Genomic DNA, 17623 nt, shown 5'->3' with positions numbered 1-17623 from the left:
CTACATTGTTTAATACTCCATGGATATCTGTAGGCAATCTATTCGAATATTTTCAGTAAAGCATTATATTAGCATACTGAATACTTTGAGTCTACATGTTCTACTCTTTTCTCCTAATTTGACATAAAATGTTATTATCTGAATAGATACTCTAAAGTTTATGTAACCCAACCCCAGTGAAATAGTGTTTTGATATGAGGCCTAATGAAAGAACATGAAGTCATAAATGCTTTGCTACGTGAATTGATTAATGTAATAATCACTGCAGTAGGATACTGATTTTGAGAATAGATTTGTTATAAAATTTGTCTTGCCAGTCTTCGTTTCAGGTTTCTGCCATGTGATAACACATCAGAAAGTTCCTTGACTGATGCTAGTTCTTCCTACTCTATAAGATCAAGAGCCAGAAAAAAAAAAAAAAAGTCCTTCTTTATGAATAAGAATAGAAAAGGAACGGAATGGCTTTCTTCCTTTATTTTTCCCTCACATGTCATTATTTTCTTTTCAGGGCCTTGAGTATTTAGTAGTGGGATATGATATTTTTCCTATGAAAGAATTAAAATTCTCTTTTATGTTTCTATGCTATCTAGTCTGTTTCTTATTATACTATCTCCTTATTGAGAGTAATTCCCAAATGTTATTATTCAACCATATCATGACATGCATATGTTTTCCGGGGTTTTTATCATAATTAAATAATTGACAATATTCTAGCACTCATTTGACATACCTCATTCCTTTGTTTGGTATTCATTCTATGTGTGCTTCTCACAGTGATAAGAAATAATAATAAATGGAAGAATTTTCTTGTTAAGAGTCAATATGCACAAATTAGCTATTGGGTTTAATTTTGTGTCTATCTACTTAACACATCCTCAAATTCTAATAGTCTATGTAATAGTACTGTTTCATAAAACTCCCAAGTTCACCTCCTCTTTAAAATTTTATTTATCTATTTCTTTATTATTTTTAACACTCTAAATTCAGATGGTGCTATCTTTATGCTCATGAACCTGAAAGTCACTGAGTCATAAAGAACCAGTGGTTATGTACCTGAAGTAATGCAATTCTCCAGCCTTCAGCAGTCACCAACAGCCAATAGCTTCCCAGCTAAGGGTTAAACCTTGAGAACCACTTCCCAGTCTAAACTGAAATATTTTAAATAATTATTTATTTTCAATTATGTTCTAGTATTTCTATGTGTACCATTTATACATAAGTGACTTCAGAGACCATAAGGCAACAGATTCCTTGGAAGAATTATCAATGGAGACAAGCTTTGAAGCTTTATTCTTTTGGTCCACTTCCACTTTATTATTTCTTTGTTTCCTGAGGAAAGAGATTGGACTCCTTAAACTTCCTTCTCCATGAATCTGCCTGTTCTGATGACCTGTGCTAATCCAGATATTACTTCTTGAACTGTTAAGTTAAAATGAACTGATCTTTTAATATATTCAGTGTTGGTATTTTATTATACCTATAGACCAGCAAATAATGTAGACTTTAATATCAAGGGATATGTTTGTTGTTAGGACTTGATCATAGTCTTATTGTTTCTGGAGGAATGTGGAAGTCAGTTCTTTAGAGAAGTAGTTGAATGATGTGAACAGGAATTGATGGACATTTTTAGCAGGAATCTGGAAGACTATCATGCAAAGAGTATGCAGATAGTGGAGTGCTAGTTCATAAGGTTTCAGAAGGGGGTAAAGTCTCTTACCAACTAGGCCAGAAGCTACTCATGTTATAGCTTGACAAAGAATGTTCCTCTTTTATGTCCATGTATTGAAAATATATGAGAGTAGCTAGAAATGTAAGGGATTATATTATTTGTCAAAGAAAATTTAAAGACAAGAGATCTGATATGATGAGATTTATATTTTTTTGGGAGAAGGAAAGTAAGGGCCTGAGTGGGCCAAGAGGGTAAATAGAGACAGAGATCCAGAGACAGTGGGGGAGAGAGGGGGCAAGGGAAGGTCCCCAGACACAGGGAAGGAAAGAGATAATAACTTAGGCAGAGAAAATGCAAATAGGGAGGTGAGGTGCATCTGGCACACCCCTGGCAGCTGCAAGTGATGACATCTGGTTGTAAGGCAACCTAGGAGTGGGCTATTGGATTCAATTTATAACCTAACAGAAGGTATATTCTACCTTTTATTCCTCATATCTTTACAAAACAATTTATTCCTCATATCTTTCTTTATAAAACTTTGCATATCCCAAAGGGTTCAAAGCCTTTTTTGTGTCCTCTGTGCCATCTTTTGAGTTGAATCTCCTACTCATATTGAGTGAATTTGCTCATGAAAATTCCAATGTAAACATATGCTAACACTGTAAGAATCTAATGGAGATGATCTAGTCTTGAGTGATTTCCTTTGCTCATTTTGTAGATGAGTGCTTTCAGTTAAATAAACTTGAAAATCCTTTCTATTAAATTGTCACTCAAAAGGTCAAATAGGCTTATTCCTCTAAATATTTAATCCTGAGTAGACCACTTCAAGTTATAATCATGCCATCATTGAAAGTAGAAGTAATTGTATGTCACTATGTCTGGCGAAGTCGGTTGTCTGATATGAGAGTATAAAATAGTGTTATATAGAGAAGAAAATGGCCATTCTACATACAAGTACAGAAACAATGCTCACTTAAATTTTAAAAAGTCATAGATAATTATTGTTAATTATGAATCCTGAATAAGCTATTGAGTAAGTTATTAACTTTATGTTTAAATACATAAACATTTTGAGTAGTTCCATTCACTGAACTCTTTTTACTAATAACCCTCACTTCTTTACCTGTCATTCCATCAAATCTTGATGCTTTTTGATTGAACATGAAAACACTATTTTTTGGTAAATTCATATTTTCCTTTCAAGTTCATATGAAATAACTTGATTATGGGTAAGGAGGACTTACTATACATGTTCAAAGTTGTCAATATTTGCTAAGCATAATATATATTCATGAATATATGCAATATTGTTCATCGAAAGGTTACACTGGGTTTCAAAATTTAGTCTAAGGCCAAGGTACGAAAACTTGTTTTATTCTACACTTACTATTTTATTTTCCCCTCTGTCTATCTGTTCATGAGATAAGACAACATTTAAAAATTTTTTTTTCATATTTACTTCCTTTTCTTAAAAAAAACTTCCTCAGTTTAATATTATTATTCAAATCTTATTGCAAATTTACTTCTTGTTTCCTTCACTACTATACCCCAGCAAAAGTTGCTTTAGCATTGAACTCTCAATAGATAGATTCTTATGGCATTCAACAAACATTTCTTATAATGAAACTTGATCTATAATGCATCATTAGGTAGGTACAACACTTCAAATAGAAGACCTGGTAGGGTGACCCACAAATAATGTATTTTGTGACCGAAAAAGTGTGTTCTTAATTGTTAATTAAGCCAGCAATGCCCAGCTGGCAGGACAGGTAAATGTCATATACTCACCTGCATTTAAAAGTAAGACAAGTTGCCTTGGGGAAGGTGACCTTCCCTTGTATACTAGTTGAGTGAGGAATGTGGTTTTTAGCATAATAAAGACCTGGCAGCTGGAGCTGGGGCAGGAAGTACACCTCCCAAGAAGGTGGGACTTTTGGGGCATATGGAGACCCCAGGAGATGCTGGCACATGGAGAGGATTCAGAGAGAGACTCTATGGGTGTCATAAACATGTAAGGGCTTGATTCAAAGCCCAGTGTAGAAAGCAGCTGACAGTCCAAAAGCTGACGTGTGACCATGTGTGTGAGTGATAGATAAAACCTTACTAGTAAATTTTGACCTAAGAGCAGCCACGACTGCAAGTTGGTGATAAGAGTGACGTAGAAAGCTAGATTAACAGAAATGTGTGAATTAGAAATGATAAGGCTAAGTTAAGTATAAAAACCCTGAGAAGAAGCAGCCAGTTGCCTCGCCGTCACCATGACTGCCTGAAACGCTGTCAGACGGCGAGGCGCTCTTCCCGGACGGAGCAGACAGACACGCTGTCAGACGACAACACGAGACATCCTGAACGCTCGACGAATAATCTAACACGAGAACTGAATCGAGTCGCAGCAGCGAACCTGTTCGACGGAACATGGGGGTATCAGGTCGTATACCCTAATGGCATAAACTCCTAGAACATTGATATTATAAGATACTAAATGCTACCCCTATTAGAATTAAGATAGTTTTAAGAATGTGATGGAATGGTATTGGTGGCTCGGCCTTGGAGCCGTAGCCGCCTCCTTTTGCTGTAGTTGTTTTTGTATTGCTAATAAATCTCTCTTGCTAAAACGTATCACTTGCACTTGGCCCGCCTCCTTTGTTCCGGATCCTGAGTGTAAACTCTCTGCTCGCGACAATGGGGGAGGGAAGTAGGCAGTAAGAACCACATGGAGAGACTGAGGACTGCAGAAGTCAGGTTAAATTAGTAGCTAGCTGAGAGACTGGCCCAGCAAAGAGCCAACAGATTTAACTGTCTCCATGTCTTAATTAAGCTTCAGACAGGGGCCCAGAAAGCCCAGCAATGAAGACCTCAAGCTTAGTTTACTGTTATATACTTCCAAGCACCATGCCATCTGCTTTGCAGTAAGCAATGAGTACATATTTGATATATTTTTGGCCAATTTAATAAATACATGTTGAATCTCTGTTTACCTTTTCACTGAAAAAAAAAATGTCATGGTAAAATTTGAACGAAATAATGCTCAGACATCTCTTTCTCTATAAAACTTACCATATCTAAAAGGTTACATATCTTTATTTACAAAACATATATCCAAAAGGCTTTAAAGTCTTCTTTTGCTTTCTCTGCGCAATATCTTCTGAGTTGAATCTCCAACTCATACTTCAGTGGGTTTCCAAAGGTCCTATGAAATCTGCCAAAAGATAAAATCAGTCAAAAGTTCTAAGCCCTATGAGGACTCTGAGCTACAGTGACCAGCTGTGGAGCCCTGCGATGAAGGTAGAAGTCTGGAGTTTCAGATAGCCTCTGAGTTTGACTACTTTTCTCAACAGGCTTCCCTCTGGCCTCAACTGGGGAAATCAGAACCTCTAAGAGAGTCACATAACCCTCAGGGAAGATCACAGGCATGACTCTTTACTGATAAGAAACTTGTTCAGCAAGCACCTGGGGATTCCTGGAGATAATATCCATCCTGTGCTAATAAAATGTCTTGATTTTCAACCAAAGAACTTTAACTGTACCTGGAGATTCTCCCGCACCCATAGGATAACTAAGTACTGCTTTCCCCTCTCATGATGGTGCTGTTTTGTTACATATATATTAAGTATCCCTGGCTCCCCTAGTCCCAGCAAATCAAAACCATTCACCCTTAAAACCCCTCTCGCCGCCATGGTTTATAATTCCCTGTTTCACTCAAAATAAAGATAGGGCAGCATTGTCTATTTCAGCATGATCTACTGAGGTTTTTCACTTATTCTGGGGAGGGAAGGAACTCTCCGCCAGCCTGAAGACCTTCTCCTGCTTCGGGACATCCCCTCAGCTACCAAGCAGGCAGCCACCACCCTGCTGCTTCGAGCTTCTGCTGGTCAGCGAATTGCTGCTGCCATCTTTCTAGTGCTGCTGTGTCCACCACAGTGGCCGCCTGCAGGAGCAAGTATCAACCCAGACCAAACCAGGTTCCTGCCTTTGCCTCTCAGTTTGGGAGCTCCAAGTAAGCCTCTGTTACCGACACTTACGAAGCAGCCACAGCCCCATCAAAGTCAGGCCAGGCACTTGTTGCTTTCTGGTTCAGTTCCAGTCTTTCCTTCACCCTTTTCCACCAGAGAAACACGCACCAGCAGCAGGTGTTGAGGGGACAGGGAAGGACAAGAAGACTGACAAGACACCCCAAGTCATGGGACAGGATCATTTTATGTTGACAATAACTAACAGCTGCCTAAGAGGCCTCCAGTAAGTAGAGATTCGTTCGTAGATGATAAAAATTATCCAGCTGCTCATAGATGAGGGGCAGTGTACCCTACTGAGCCTCTATTTGCTCTATAGCATCACTAGAGCAAAAACTCAACCAATCAATCAATAAGAAAGTTAACAAAGACAAATAAATACACACGGATGTGAAAAAATACAAAGATAAGTAACCCAGATTCAAAAAGACAAAATTGTGTAATATCTGCCTAATGAATAGATCATTTCTATTCTTCTTTCCTTTCTATTGCTGTGGTAAAATACACTAACAAAACATACATGGCTCAAGGGAAATCAGAACAGGGAATCGAGGTAGGAGTATAAAGGCAGAGATTAAAACAGAGATAATGAAAGAACATTGCTCATTGACATGTTTCCTATTACTTAGTCGATATGTTTTCTTACAGAACCCAGGCCCACCTGGCCAGGAGACACACCACCTCTAGTGACTGGAAGCCGTGTGGTGGTTGTGCATACCTGTAATCTCAGCACTCGGGGAGGCAGAGGCAGGAAGATCTCTGTGAGTTCAAGGCCAACCTGGTCTACTGTGGGGAGCCATGCTAAATTCAGCCATGTTAAAACTCCTGTGCTCAGGCTGCATGCTATAAACTTCAAGTTGTTGACCTTTGCTGAAGGAGGTCTTGTGCTCAGGCTATCTTCGGTTTATCTTTGAAAAGAAATAAGGAAGTTCTTATAGGGAACTACCCAGAGTATTAAGGAAGTTCTTACAGGGAACTACCCAGAGGAATAAGGAAGTTCTTACTGGGAACTACCCAGAGGATTAAGGAGGATTATATTATTGCCTGGGGTCTAGAGGAAGTGAGATTGTAATAGAGCTTGTGGCTTCCTGTCATTGCTGTATAAACCATACTGTACGCACTTTTTAATAAAGTGGACCTTGATCAGAATCCATCTTAGCCTCATACCCCAAGTATCTCTGTCTCTTCTAATTCAGGCTAGTCTACAAAAGTGAGTCCAGGACAGTCAAGGCTAGACTTAGAAACTCTGTCTTGAAAAAAAAAGAAAGAAAGAAAGAAAAAGAAAAAAGAAAACCAAACCAAAAGCAAATGGCCCTTGATAAGTCTACCATGTTTCCTGCTTCAGTGTAAGATTATCCATTCAAAAATATTTAGATATCAAAATTAGCTTTGATGGGGGTTGTGTGCTAAGAGAATATATATTAATATTTAAACATTTTATAAACTCCATAAGCAACTCAATAAAACAATCATTTGCATACAGATGTCTGTAACACTGGAATTTTTTGTGTGCCAAGTAACCTACACATAGTACATACTTTTATTTTTGTGTGTGTTATCACATTCCCTAGTAATTATTTTATCCCACAAAGAAGTCCATAACCAAATTCAAAGACTGTTGTGCATCTTGTGTTGCTTCTAATTCCCTATTTTATGCTTCTTGGATAGTCTATGGGAAGTGAGAAGCCACTCATTAAAATGAAAGTGCAAACTTCTCAGCTGGGTTTTGTCAGGTGCATAATGTGTCACTGAGAAAACTTTCTGATTCTTGTCAATGCAAATTAAGAGTGTGAAACAATAAGCAAGGGAGAGCAGAACACTCATGAATAGCAATACAAAAGATTGATTCCTGTATTATTTAGATTAGGAAAGAATATCATTAAACAGGACATGCAACCGTCAGTGTCAACATCTCAAAATGTTGTCATGTGAAATTCAAAAGTGACTTTCTTACTATTATTTTAACCAATTTTCTAAACAACAAATTTAAGTAATATAGATAGAAACTTGATTTTGAAACTGATGAACCTATGAATTAATTAAAACCTTCCCCCTACAGACCTAATCTTCCTTCTCTTCATATTTTTCATCCATGGCTATGTAAATCCTCCAAGGAAACCCCTGGTGTTTGTAGATCTTATTATGTATGTCTATTATTTTTCCCTTTGCCCTTTCTTTTGGGAATGTATCTGAAACATGATAGCATGCTTTCTTGAATATATGCATAAAGTACCTCATAGAATAAAGATAATGTAAATCCTTTTCTCTCCTTTCTGCCACCTTACTCCTATCCATGTGCATTTTTCATTATTTTTATACTTCATACATCATAGAATAACTTATATTTCAGTTATTTACTTTTGTACAATTAACTAGAATACTGTATAAAATAAGTTGCAACAAATCATTATGAATTTTCAAATAAGGAATGAGGTTTTCTTGTCAGTAAAAAGAATTTATATTCTTCTTGTTTTTACCAACATGCTTGCAACTGTTGCATTACTGAGAACATGGGTCTGAATCTGAAACTAATTTGCGTGTTTGGAGCCAATTTTTTCATGTTGTTGTATGTGTTGAATATATTTTCTGTGATGATCACAAGAAGAAAGTGTCAGAGTATTCTTAGTGTTAAGAGATTTCACTAAGGTTTGTTTTTCCAAACATGAAGCGTTGTTTCATGCTGTGACAGTTGATGTGACAGATAAGAACTGGTGATGCTGACTTTTGTATGTCTTGCTGTGAATCAATGTGAAAACTGACAATTAAAATGCATTATTGATCTATTTCCTTCTTCATTTATAAATCATTTTTTTATGTTTTAAGTTGCGAATGCTTTCCCAATTTGTTATATTTCCTATCTTCTAAAATACTTACTTTAGAATTTTGTAAACAGTTCTACTTTTAAGAGGCATTATATAATTCATGGTTTCAATACAAAAAGGGTACAATAGTTTTCAAAGATCTTTATTTTCAAAATCTTTTCATCAGTCTTATAGTTTATGTCACTTATTGTATTACCTTATTATCAATTTCAAATTACATATATAATCTTAAAAATATATTTTATCATTTTTTTCTGATTCCAAATAAACCCATTTTGTTCATATATTGATTATGTAATATTATTAGTGTATTACACTAACCACATGCACTCAATCCTGGGGTTAAAGGATTGCCCAGACATGCTTGCCCTTTTTCATTGGTATTAGAGACTCAAACACATATACTCATATTTATTAACAATCACTCTTACAAAAACAACTCCTCAGCCAATATTTTTTGTATTAAGTCTAGTCTTCATACTAATGATGATAGTAATCATGTATAAGTCCATAAATCTGCAATATACTCATATATTTTTAAGTTTCTGTATCTGCAATAACAGATGGCTTAATATTGGTATCTGCAGAAACATATAAGTGTTGTTTCATGGTGTTCCCATATCTAGAATATTGATTAAGTCACAGGAATTTATCAGCTCCATTGTTCTTATGAACTTCTTCTCATGAAGTTCACTGTCTATTGAAACAGTACATAACATATGGCAGTTTTTGTGTTTATGATAGAGGTGTGTAAGTGACTGTATGTGTGTGTGGGTGTATCCATAGAAAGGATCTAAGGATAAGGATTGTGGAGGCTGAAAAATCTAATGTCTGTCAAGTTTGCCATAGAGAAGCAATAAATGGTTTACATATTAAACATATATTATAAATATATATGCCAGACTCAGAAACAGAAAATTCTTTAAACACATATACAAAGAAAAACAATGTAGAGATTCCTGATTAAGTTAGTTTAGAGAAATTACTTATAACCAGTCTTTTGTTTTTATTCAATGCTACAGATGTGATTTATTGTGAATGATAGTAACGCCAAATTCATCAACCTGAATGTCAGTCTCAGCTAATCATATCCAGCCATATTAAGGAAATGACAGAAAGAAACACCACCATATGACACAGGAAATGGCAACCAAAACAGCCACACACGGTTATCAGCTGTCTAGAAATTTCCCCAAAGGAGTTTTTTTTTTTTACATTAATTTTTTCTTAAATTGGCTCTAATGTTAATACTATCTCTATTTTCCAAGGATCATGTCTTAAAGAAAAATACAAAACAATGTAAACACAACCTCTCTCCATTGACAATGTAAAGACAAAACAGACTATGAAAATTGCTTTCAGACAAATATGAGGTTACTATTGTTTCCTCACCTAAATTTGGAATGCTTAGATAAAAATACGGTTTTATATCTCTAGATACTTAATTCAAGTTTAAGCCACACAAAATTCTGGCAATTAAGAGATGGGCATGGTGTCCCACCTCTGTCTGAGGACCTATTGACAAGCAGGTTGAATAGCTTCTGAGAGAAGGGTAATTAAAATTTTTTAATGGTTTGTCAATCATACTCCAGAGGAAGACCCCCACACTCAGGAGTATCTGGTTTGCACAAATTGAAATTTATGGGTTTTATGTAATATAAAGAAGGAATGGGTGTGTTGTTGTATGGAAGTAGACATGAACCAACAGAAAACTGATGGTGAATTAGATCACACTATACAATGTAAAATTCCAAAAGTGTTAATAAAAGGCTATTAAACGTGAAAAGGTTGTTAAAAATGAAATGTTGGTAATGCAGTATAAAGCATCCGAAAAGTAAGAACAAAACAAATCCAACACAAGTAGATGAGAGGAATAATTAAGAAAAGAGAAGAAAACAATATAATAAAGAATAAAAGAATAGACTTCATCAATTGAGTAATTGATTTTTGAAGTGACAAGTCAGACTGACAAGAGCCTAGTCAAATTACTCTAAAAGAGAAAACCCAAATTAATGAAATTAGAGATAAAATGAAGAAACTGTAACATACTAAGGAGATTCAGAAAATCATCAGGACAAAATTTAAAGGCCTATATTCCACTAAATTTGAAAATGTAAAAGGAATGGATCCATTGCTAGATGTCTATAAGCTTCAAAACTTGAAATAAAATGAGATAAACAATTTAAGCAAATATATGACCAGCAATAAGACTGAGAAAGTAATTAAAATATGCCAATTAAGTTTTCACAGGAGCAAATGGGTTTACTGAAGAGTTTTATCAGTCATTCGAAGAAGAACTAACACTAGTGATACCAACATAATTCCATGAAATAGAAAACGAATGAATGCTCCCATTTTCTTAAAACTAGCATTACTTTGATATTTAAACTTGATAAGAAACAACCACTAAAACCAAATTACAAATTGCTCTTGATAAACATAGCTGTAAACATTATGAATAAGATACTTTGAAAAAAACATTCAAGGTCACATTTTTAAAATCATACATCTCAGTAAAGCTGACGTCATCCTAGTACTTCAAGGATAAATCAATCAGCAAAAGTAAGACGATACATATAATTCACCAAAACTACAAATCATGTGATTCATTAATTTGAACAGCTGCAGAAAAATCCATCGACAAATCCAACATTGCTTCATTGATATTATGGAGAATTGGATGGATAGAATACAACTCAACATAATAAACTCTGTGGACAATGAATGCATACCTTTCCATTGTTGCTTTCTGCTTGTGTTCCTCTCCAATCATTATGGACTCTTCCTGTAGAACTGCTAGTCAAAAATAAATCTGAATTCAAAAGCCATTTTTGTTCCTGATATTTCATCACAGTAGCAGAAAAGTACCTAGTACAGGTTTCATTATCTTACATGGAAAAGTATTCCCAGAAAACTGAAAAACAAGAAAAGTCACTTCACTGTTGATAATAAGGCTACTGGCATAGATAAAGGTATTCATTGCATAGCAATATAAGAAAATTAAAATGGTGACTGTTCTTAATGCTTGTACATACAGAGATAGGAGGGTTGTCAGTATTTACCCTGTCCTCCATTATTTCATAATCCTTTGTGAAGAAATGAAATACCACTTAGTCATCAGCCTTGCTTGAAAAACTTTGTGTGGTTTACAAACACACACATACACACAAGTATGGTAAAAAAAAAAAAAACCCATACAGTATGTATTCATGGTGACATTATTATTATTAGACTAAACTATAGAATGCTAATAAATAATTAGATGTAGAACAGGGCTAAAGCCAATGGATGTTGTTGTAATCTACACAAGTAACAGATGGAACTCAGTAGTTTTACAGTGGCAGTCTTTCTGCTATTTCAGTTGTCATCAATACTCAAATCTGCTACCAGCTGAAATCTCTAAAATTAACTTCATAAAAGGGTGAGTATCAAAGCAAATTTTATATTCTCAGGAAAATTCAGTCGGTGTGTATTCAACAACTAAACACATCTCATCCATAACAGGCCAGTGCTGAAGGAGATTGTAATAAATACTATGGTAACGGCAGGAAATTCAAGTGTGAAAGCACTGCTGGGAATGTTGTGGATGGTTAAGGTGCTTTGAATCTAGTGACCCATTTGATGCTATGTTTGACTTGATGCTTACTCAGTCACTATGTCTAGAGCATTTTCTAATGGAAATAAAACTCAAATCAGTACGTTCTGCTTAAAGAGCTGAGGGTATAATGAGGCAACATTTTGAAGGAGGTATATTTAGCTTCTGCAAATGCACAGTGACATTTTCACTTTTAGCTTAGAAATTTATATGTATGTCTTTTTTTTTTTTTTTTCTGGAGAAGAAGCAAAAAAATTCACTATGATATTTACCCTTGATCATCTGTTAGCAAAGCTGGAAAATATGTAAATAGAATGAGTTGGATGCATATATTAGTACTTACCATCGTACGCTTCTAAATTGATTCATCATGGATGAGAGGCACTTCTGGGAACTGAAAGGTTCCAGTGTTATCTTGGTTAGATACTTGCATCTTTGATACAACACTTGATATTACTAGGCACTCAGGTGTTTTTTAAATGTTTTGTTCTACAGTTTGAGTAAGGCATTAAGATTATTTGGATATGGTTATGGCCACAGATATGGTACTGTAATAAGAAAGGGAACAATGCTTTGAATTATTCTTAGTGATCTCTCAGCAGAATTCCATCTGGATGATGTTGTACATCCTGTCAGTCCAGACAAGAGCATCTAGAAATCCACACTAGACCAGAGGCTAACTTTTTATTTAATACTTGAAATGTTTTCAGTACCACTTTGGGAAGCTGTGTTGTCAGAGAACAAGAATGTTGCTATTATTTAAATAACTTTAGTAAAATAATGGTTTCTTATACATATGTAAATCTGTTATTACACTGACTATGTTAGCACTGCTAAGAATTGTCACTTCTTAAAAGAAATAGAGGTATTTTATCCTGTTCATTTTAAAGTAAAATTTCTTGCTTAAAATAAATAATAATTTACCTTTAATGTTTGATTAAAAAGACATGAAATTTTGTTTTGATTTAGTGAAAATTTAAGTAATGAAGAATAACAGTGAAATCCCAGGAAACTAGGAGGTAAGCCAAGGGAAGTAGTAGATCTGCTCCATCAACATAAGCCTGCATATGTGTTTATCACCCCATCAACTGATAGTCATTCTTTTTTTCTCCACAAAGAAGTTTGTTAAATTGCAGTTGTCTAAATCCTGTAGTGTGAATTGTTCACAGGAAAATGAGAAGACAGAAGCACAGCTAAGACTATAGGCTATTCAATGTGAATCTTCATAATGGGGGGAATCTATATTTCTATCACCTATCTCTACTGATGCCTAGTGTCAGGATTTTAGATATCACCCTATATATGTAGCACTAACACCACTGTGGAAATGAAAGGTCTCACACAGTCAACTAAGCTTTCCTCTGTGATGGTTTTGCCCTTCATATTAGCTGCACACATATCATTCAGAAACATTAAACTCAATGCTTCTGAAATTTTATATAATGAACTACATATTATGTTCCTATCAATTAGTCCTTTCTGCTAAAATACTTTTATTAGTTACTCACATTATTGCTGTAACAAAATATCTAGCAAGAATTTAACTTAAGGGAGGAAGGATTTATTTGGGCTTGGAATTTATCAGCACAGATGATCATTATTGAAGGTCATGGTGGCAGGGACTTGAAGCAACTGGTTCGGTTCTTTTTAGTCAACAAGCAAAGATCAATACATAGGTCTTTTGTGTTCTATCTATCTATCTATCTATCTATCTATCTATCTATCTATCATCTCTACCTCTAGCAAGATGCTCTAAGCTCATTTCACCTAATTTATAGAATCCCTCACGGTCATGTCCTGAACCTTTTCCCTGGGTGATTATAAATTCTGTCAAGTTGATAATAATAACTATCACAACTCTCTCAGAGATAGTTTTTGAGAAATTAGCCTCTGTGTAAAAAATGTAAATCCTAGGAATTTAATTCTTTATCTTGATGGTTTGCAAATATTTTCTGCAGACCTCTTTGTGGCCATTGCTTCTTGTCTTCGAGTTCAGTTTTATTTGACTTATGAGTCTGTTTGCAAGAGTTTTATAAATAGACAAAATAAACCATTAGTTTCAGAGAAATTTTGCACTGATATTATGGCTTTTAAACTTCATTTGTCACCTCTACTGGCAGAAGTCTTACAATTTTATGAAGTTTCAGAGAGAGGGTTGTATATTTTGTTGTTGATCTCTGGTTATGGGTGTTACATGCAAAACTCACTACACAAGTGAGATGCGTTCACCACTTCTATTATACCTATCACTCATTGATGTAGGCTAACATCTTTGGTGCAATGTGATTTGACTTTGCTTATATATAAAAGGTTTTTATTATTTTGAATGTAAACACACAGTTCTCTTAAAATCATTTATTTAATGATAACATTTTCTTCTTTTATGTTCAAAATCTTTTTGAAATTTATATCATCACATCTGGGCTTGCAGTTCGTGTTTTTCTTCTGTTTCATTGATCCATGTTATGATCATTACAGTAATCAAATATAACTTGAAATCTAGAAGCATAATGCCTCCTTAAAATGTTCTCTTCACTTTTACACAATCATTTTCATCAATGCATTTTGGCAAAACTTTAGAATTGTACAAAGCACCAGAACATATACTTTTCCAAATAAGACAGGAAAATGGACAACAGATACATGAACAGTTGTCTAACACCATTACCAGTAAAAAATAACCAAAACCATAATGACTGACACCATAGTGCCTGCTAACATGGGTAAGTAGAGGAATGTCTCAAGGGGTAAAGACAAAATATGATTGGTATCATGGACTCCCATATCAATGTTTCTTAAAATTATTGCACATGCTATTGATTATCTTGTTACCCATTTTTTCTCTCCAAATATATCCCTATAAGAACTCAACTAGTTTGTAAATATTAAATTGAATTCCAATGGTCACAGAAGTTTAAGCACAATATCCAAGAAATAATGTAATGAACTGACATGTATTTCAGCTAATACGCATGTGTTTCAAACCACTGTGTAGTATAGTGAGGGACATGCAGTAAAAACAATGTAGAAGGCACCATATGGAATTACAAAGAAGAAAGAGAATACAAGATTCAGTGAACACAGAGTGCCCCATAATAGACATCCACATGATAAATTGATGAAGAAACAATCTTAGTATGGGCTATGTAGTATAACTACCACAGCTGCTATCAGGAAGATCAGAGACATAAATTTCTAATGTCTTATAAGCAATATTAAATAGTTACATCAAGACATTGTGATCTTAGATACTTTATTTTTCAGTAGCATAATGATAGACTTCTAATTTGACACAATTTTTGTAAAATAAGTTGCCCATTATAAGTTTCACATGTGGTGGCTAAGTACATATTACCCCTGGTCCCAAGTATTGGGACACTTGTTCCTAAAATACCAACCTTGGAACATTTTTCACACAGCTTTAGGTGTGGCTTTACTAGAGGAAGTCTGACACTGGAGTAGACTTTGGAATTGAATGCCTTAGTTATGTCTAGTTTGTTCTCTCTGGCTCATGCTTATGGTAAGAGATGTGAGTTCTTGGCATCCTGCTTCTGCAGCTATGCTTGCTACTCTCTGGCATGCATCACTACCAAGAAAGCACACTCTTGTGCAAGCATTAGCTCAAATAAACCTTCTATAATTTGTCTGTCTCATGGTTCTTTACCATAAAAACATAAAGTAACTAATAAACTGTATTCACTTATTTTATGTATTACTCAAGAAACCAATTCTATTTTAATCCTGCCTATGCCTTCTAAACATAAGTTGTGAGTCCATATTAAAAAAACCAAACTGACATTTGGGCATAACAATACACATCTATAAACTTTGCATTCCAGTGACTGAAACAGGAGTGTTTGAAGGAAGTGAAGTCTAGCCTACCTAGTAGGTTCCAGACTACCAATAACTACTACCTACAACTCATCTAAAATAAGCCTTGAAAAAAAGTGGTTTTATTATTGTAATATTGGAAACAATCCATTCTTCCCTTCTGATCCCACATAGTTAGATAACATTAAACACTTACTATTGATAATTTAAAGGTAGAGTATGGAGAGGCAGACTAACCCAAGCCTTTCACAACCAGTGGGAGGCTGGGGTTAAAGTCTAGTAGGAGCCTGAGTTGTTATGTCTGAGGACATGACCATTCCTGTTGGGCTTTGTTTACCAGTTCTTAGGCAGTGGTAATAGAGGTACCCTGCTGACAAAAGGTATCTCTTTGACAGCACTGTCTGACATAGATCTCTACTTATCTTGTTCATTTTTATCCCAGCAAATAATGTATATAATGCTGTAAAGTCCTCATAGACTTGCTTGGCATTAGTCATCAGTCCAACTATTGCTTTTGTCTTGTTTATTTCTTGTCTCAGGTTATCTCCCCCAACATCTCACCTTTCAGAACCCTTATTCCTACTCGTGTGGGGTCAGAAGAAAACAATGTATAGGAGTGATCATAAAAAAATCTGAGGGGAGGATCCAAGATGGCAGTGAGCAGTGTGGACTGTGTTTGGAAGCTCCAGTGAACAATTCAGGGAATTGCATAGATCTCTGAGCCAGGAACACCAAGGTCCCAACACCACAGCAGCAGAGTGCTCCACGGTTCAGAGGGACCAGGGTGCGGAGGACCTGCATGCCCCTGCACACGGGAGAAGCGCAGATTTTCTCGGAGCGGAAGCGGAGGAGGCAACAGCAGCAGCAGCGGAGGCAGTAGCAGCGGAGGCACCAGCGGCAGCAGCGGTAGTGGCTGAGGTTTGCAGCTCTGAGCCTTCCGGTGGAGGTGATTAGTGTGGTGGCCGGGGGGAGTTGCTGCGGGAGAGGGGACACTGGACAGGATTTGGGTCGAGTGGTGCCTTGTGACCCAAACTGTACTCGGCGGACAGTTCAGCCACAGAGTCCTGGGGTCAGGTCAGTGCGTAGTGCTGTGGAGATGCTGACTCAGCGCAGCAAGCAATTCTGCCCCAGGCTGAGGCAGCAAGCAATTCTGCCCCAGGAACTAGCTCAACACAGCCGCATTTCGCTGGCTGTGATGCAGGATGGGCGGATCGCTCAGTTTCACCCTAGGCACCAGCTCAGTGCAGCCGCAGTTCGATGGCTGTGACACAGGCTGAGCGGATCTCTCAGTTTCACCCTGGGCACCTGCTCAGCACAGCCACAGTCCGCTGGATGTGACACAGGCTGGGTGGAGTGCTCAGTTTCATCCTAGGCACCAGCTCAGCACAGCCGCAGTTCTATGGCTGTGAAACAGGCGGGGCAGATCCCTCAGTTTTACCCTAGGCACCAGCTTAGCACAGCCGTGGTTCTCAGCCCAGAGGCCCTAGCTGGACTTGCTGGGCAGATTGGGCCCAGAGATTTCTAGTTGAGCTGTGTGCACAGGCTCGGTGGCTCCAAGACTCTGGCTGGACTAACCATGCACTATAGGCCTGGAGTCCTGGGCTGAATTCGCCGTGCAGTGTGACTCCAGAGTCCCTGACTGAGCTCAGTGCACATTTCTGCCCTGGAGACTCGAGTGGAGCTCGGTGTGCAGTTT

The 17623-nt window shown here is 36.6% G+C and overlaps 1 long non-coding RNA gene across 1 annotated transcript in view; it reads left to right on the top strand.

The window, feature by feature from the left end:
• Positions 1-11598: 11598 nt before the first annotated feature.
• LOC311597650 overlaps positions 11599-17623 on the top strand; it is a 46146-nt gene continuing 40121 nt past the window's right edge. The window contains exons 1-2 of the long non-coding RNA XR_014779303.1: positions 11599-11922; positions 13066-13115. This is a non-coding gene — a long non-coding RNA (uncharacterized lncRNA). The remainder of the gene's footprint in view (positions 11923-13065; positions 13116-17623) is intronic.

Source organism: Acomys minous, assembly GCF_964271855.1.
Source record: "Acomys minous genome assembly, chromosome: 5".
In the NCBI taxonomy this organism is placed as follows: Eukaryota; Metazoa; Chordata; class Mammalia; order Rodentia; family Muridae; genus Acomys; species Acomys minous.
The sequence above is the reverse complement of the archived record's forward strand: the minus strand, read 5'-3'. Positions and strand labels throughout refer to the sequence as shown.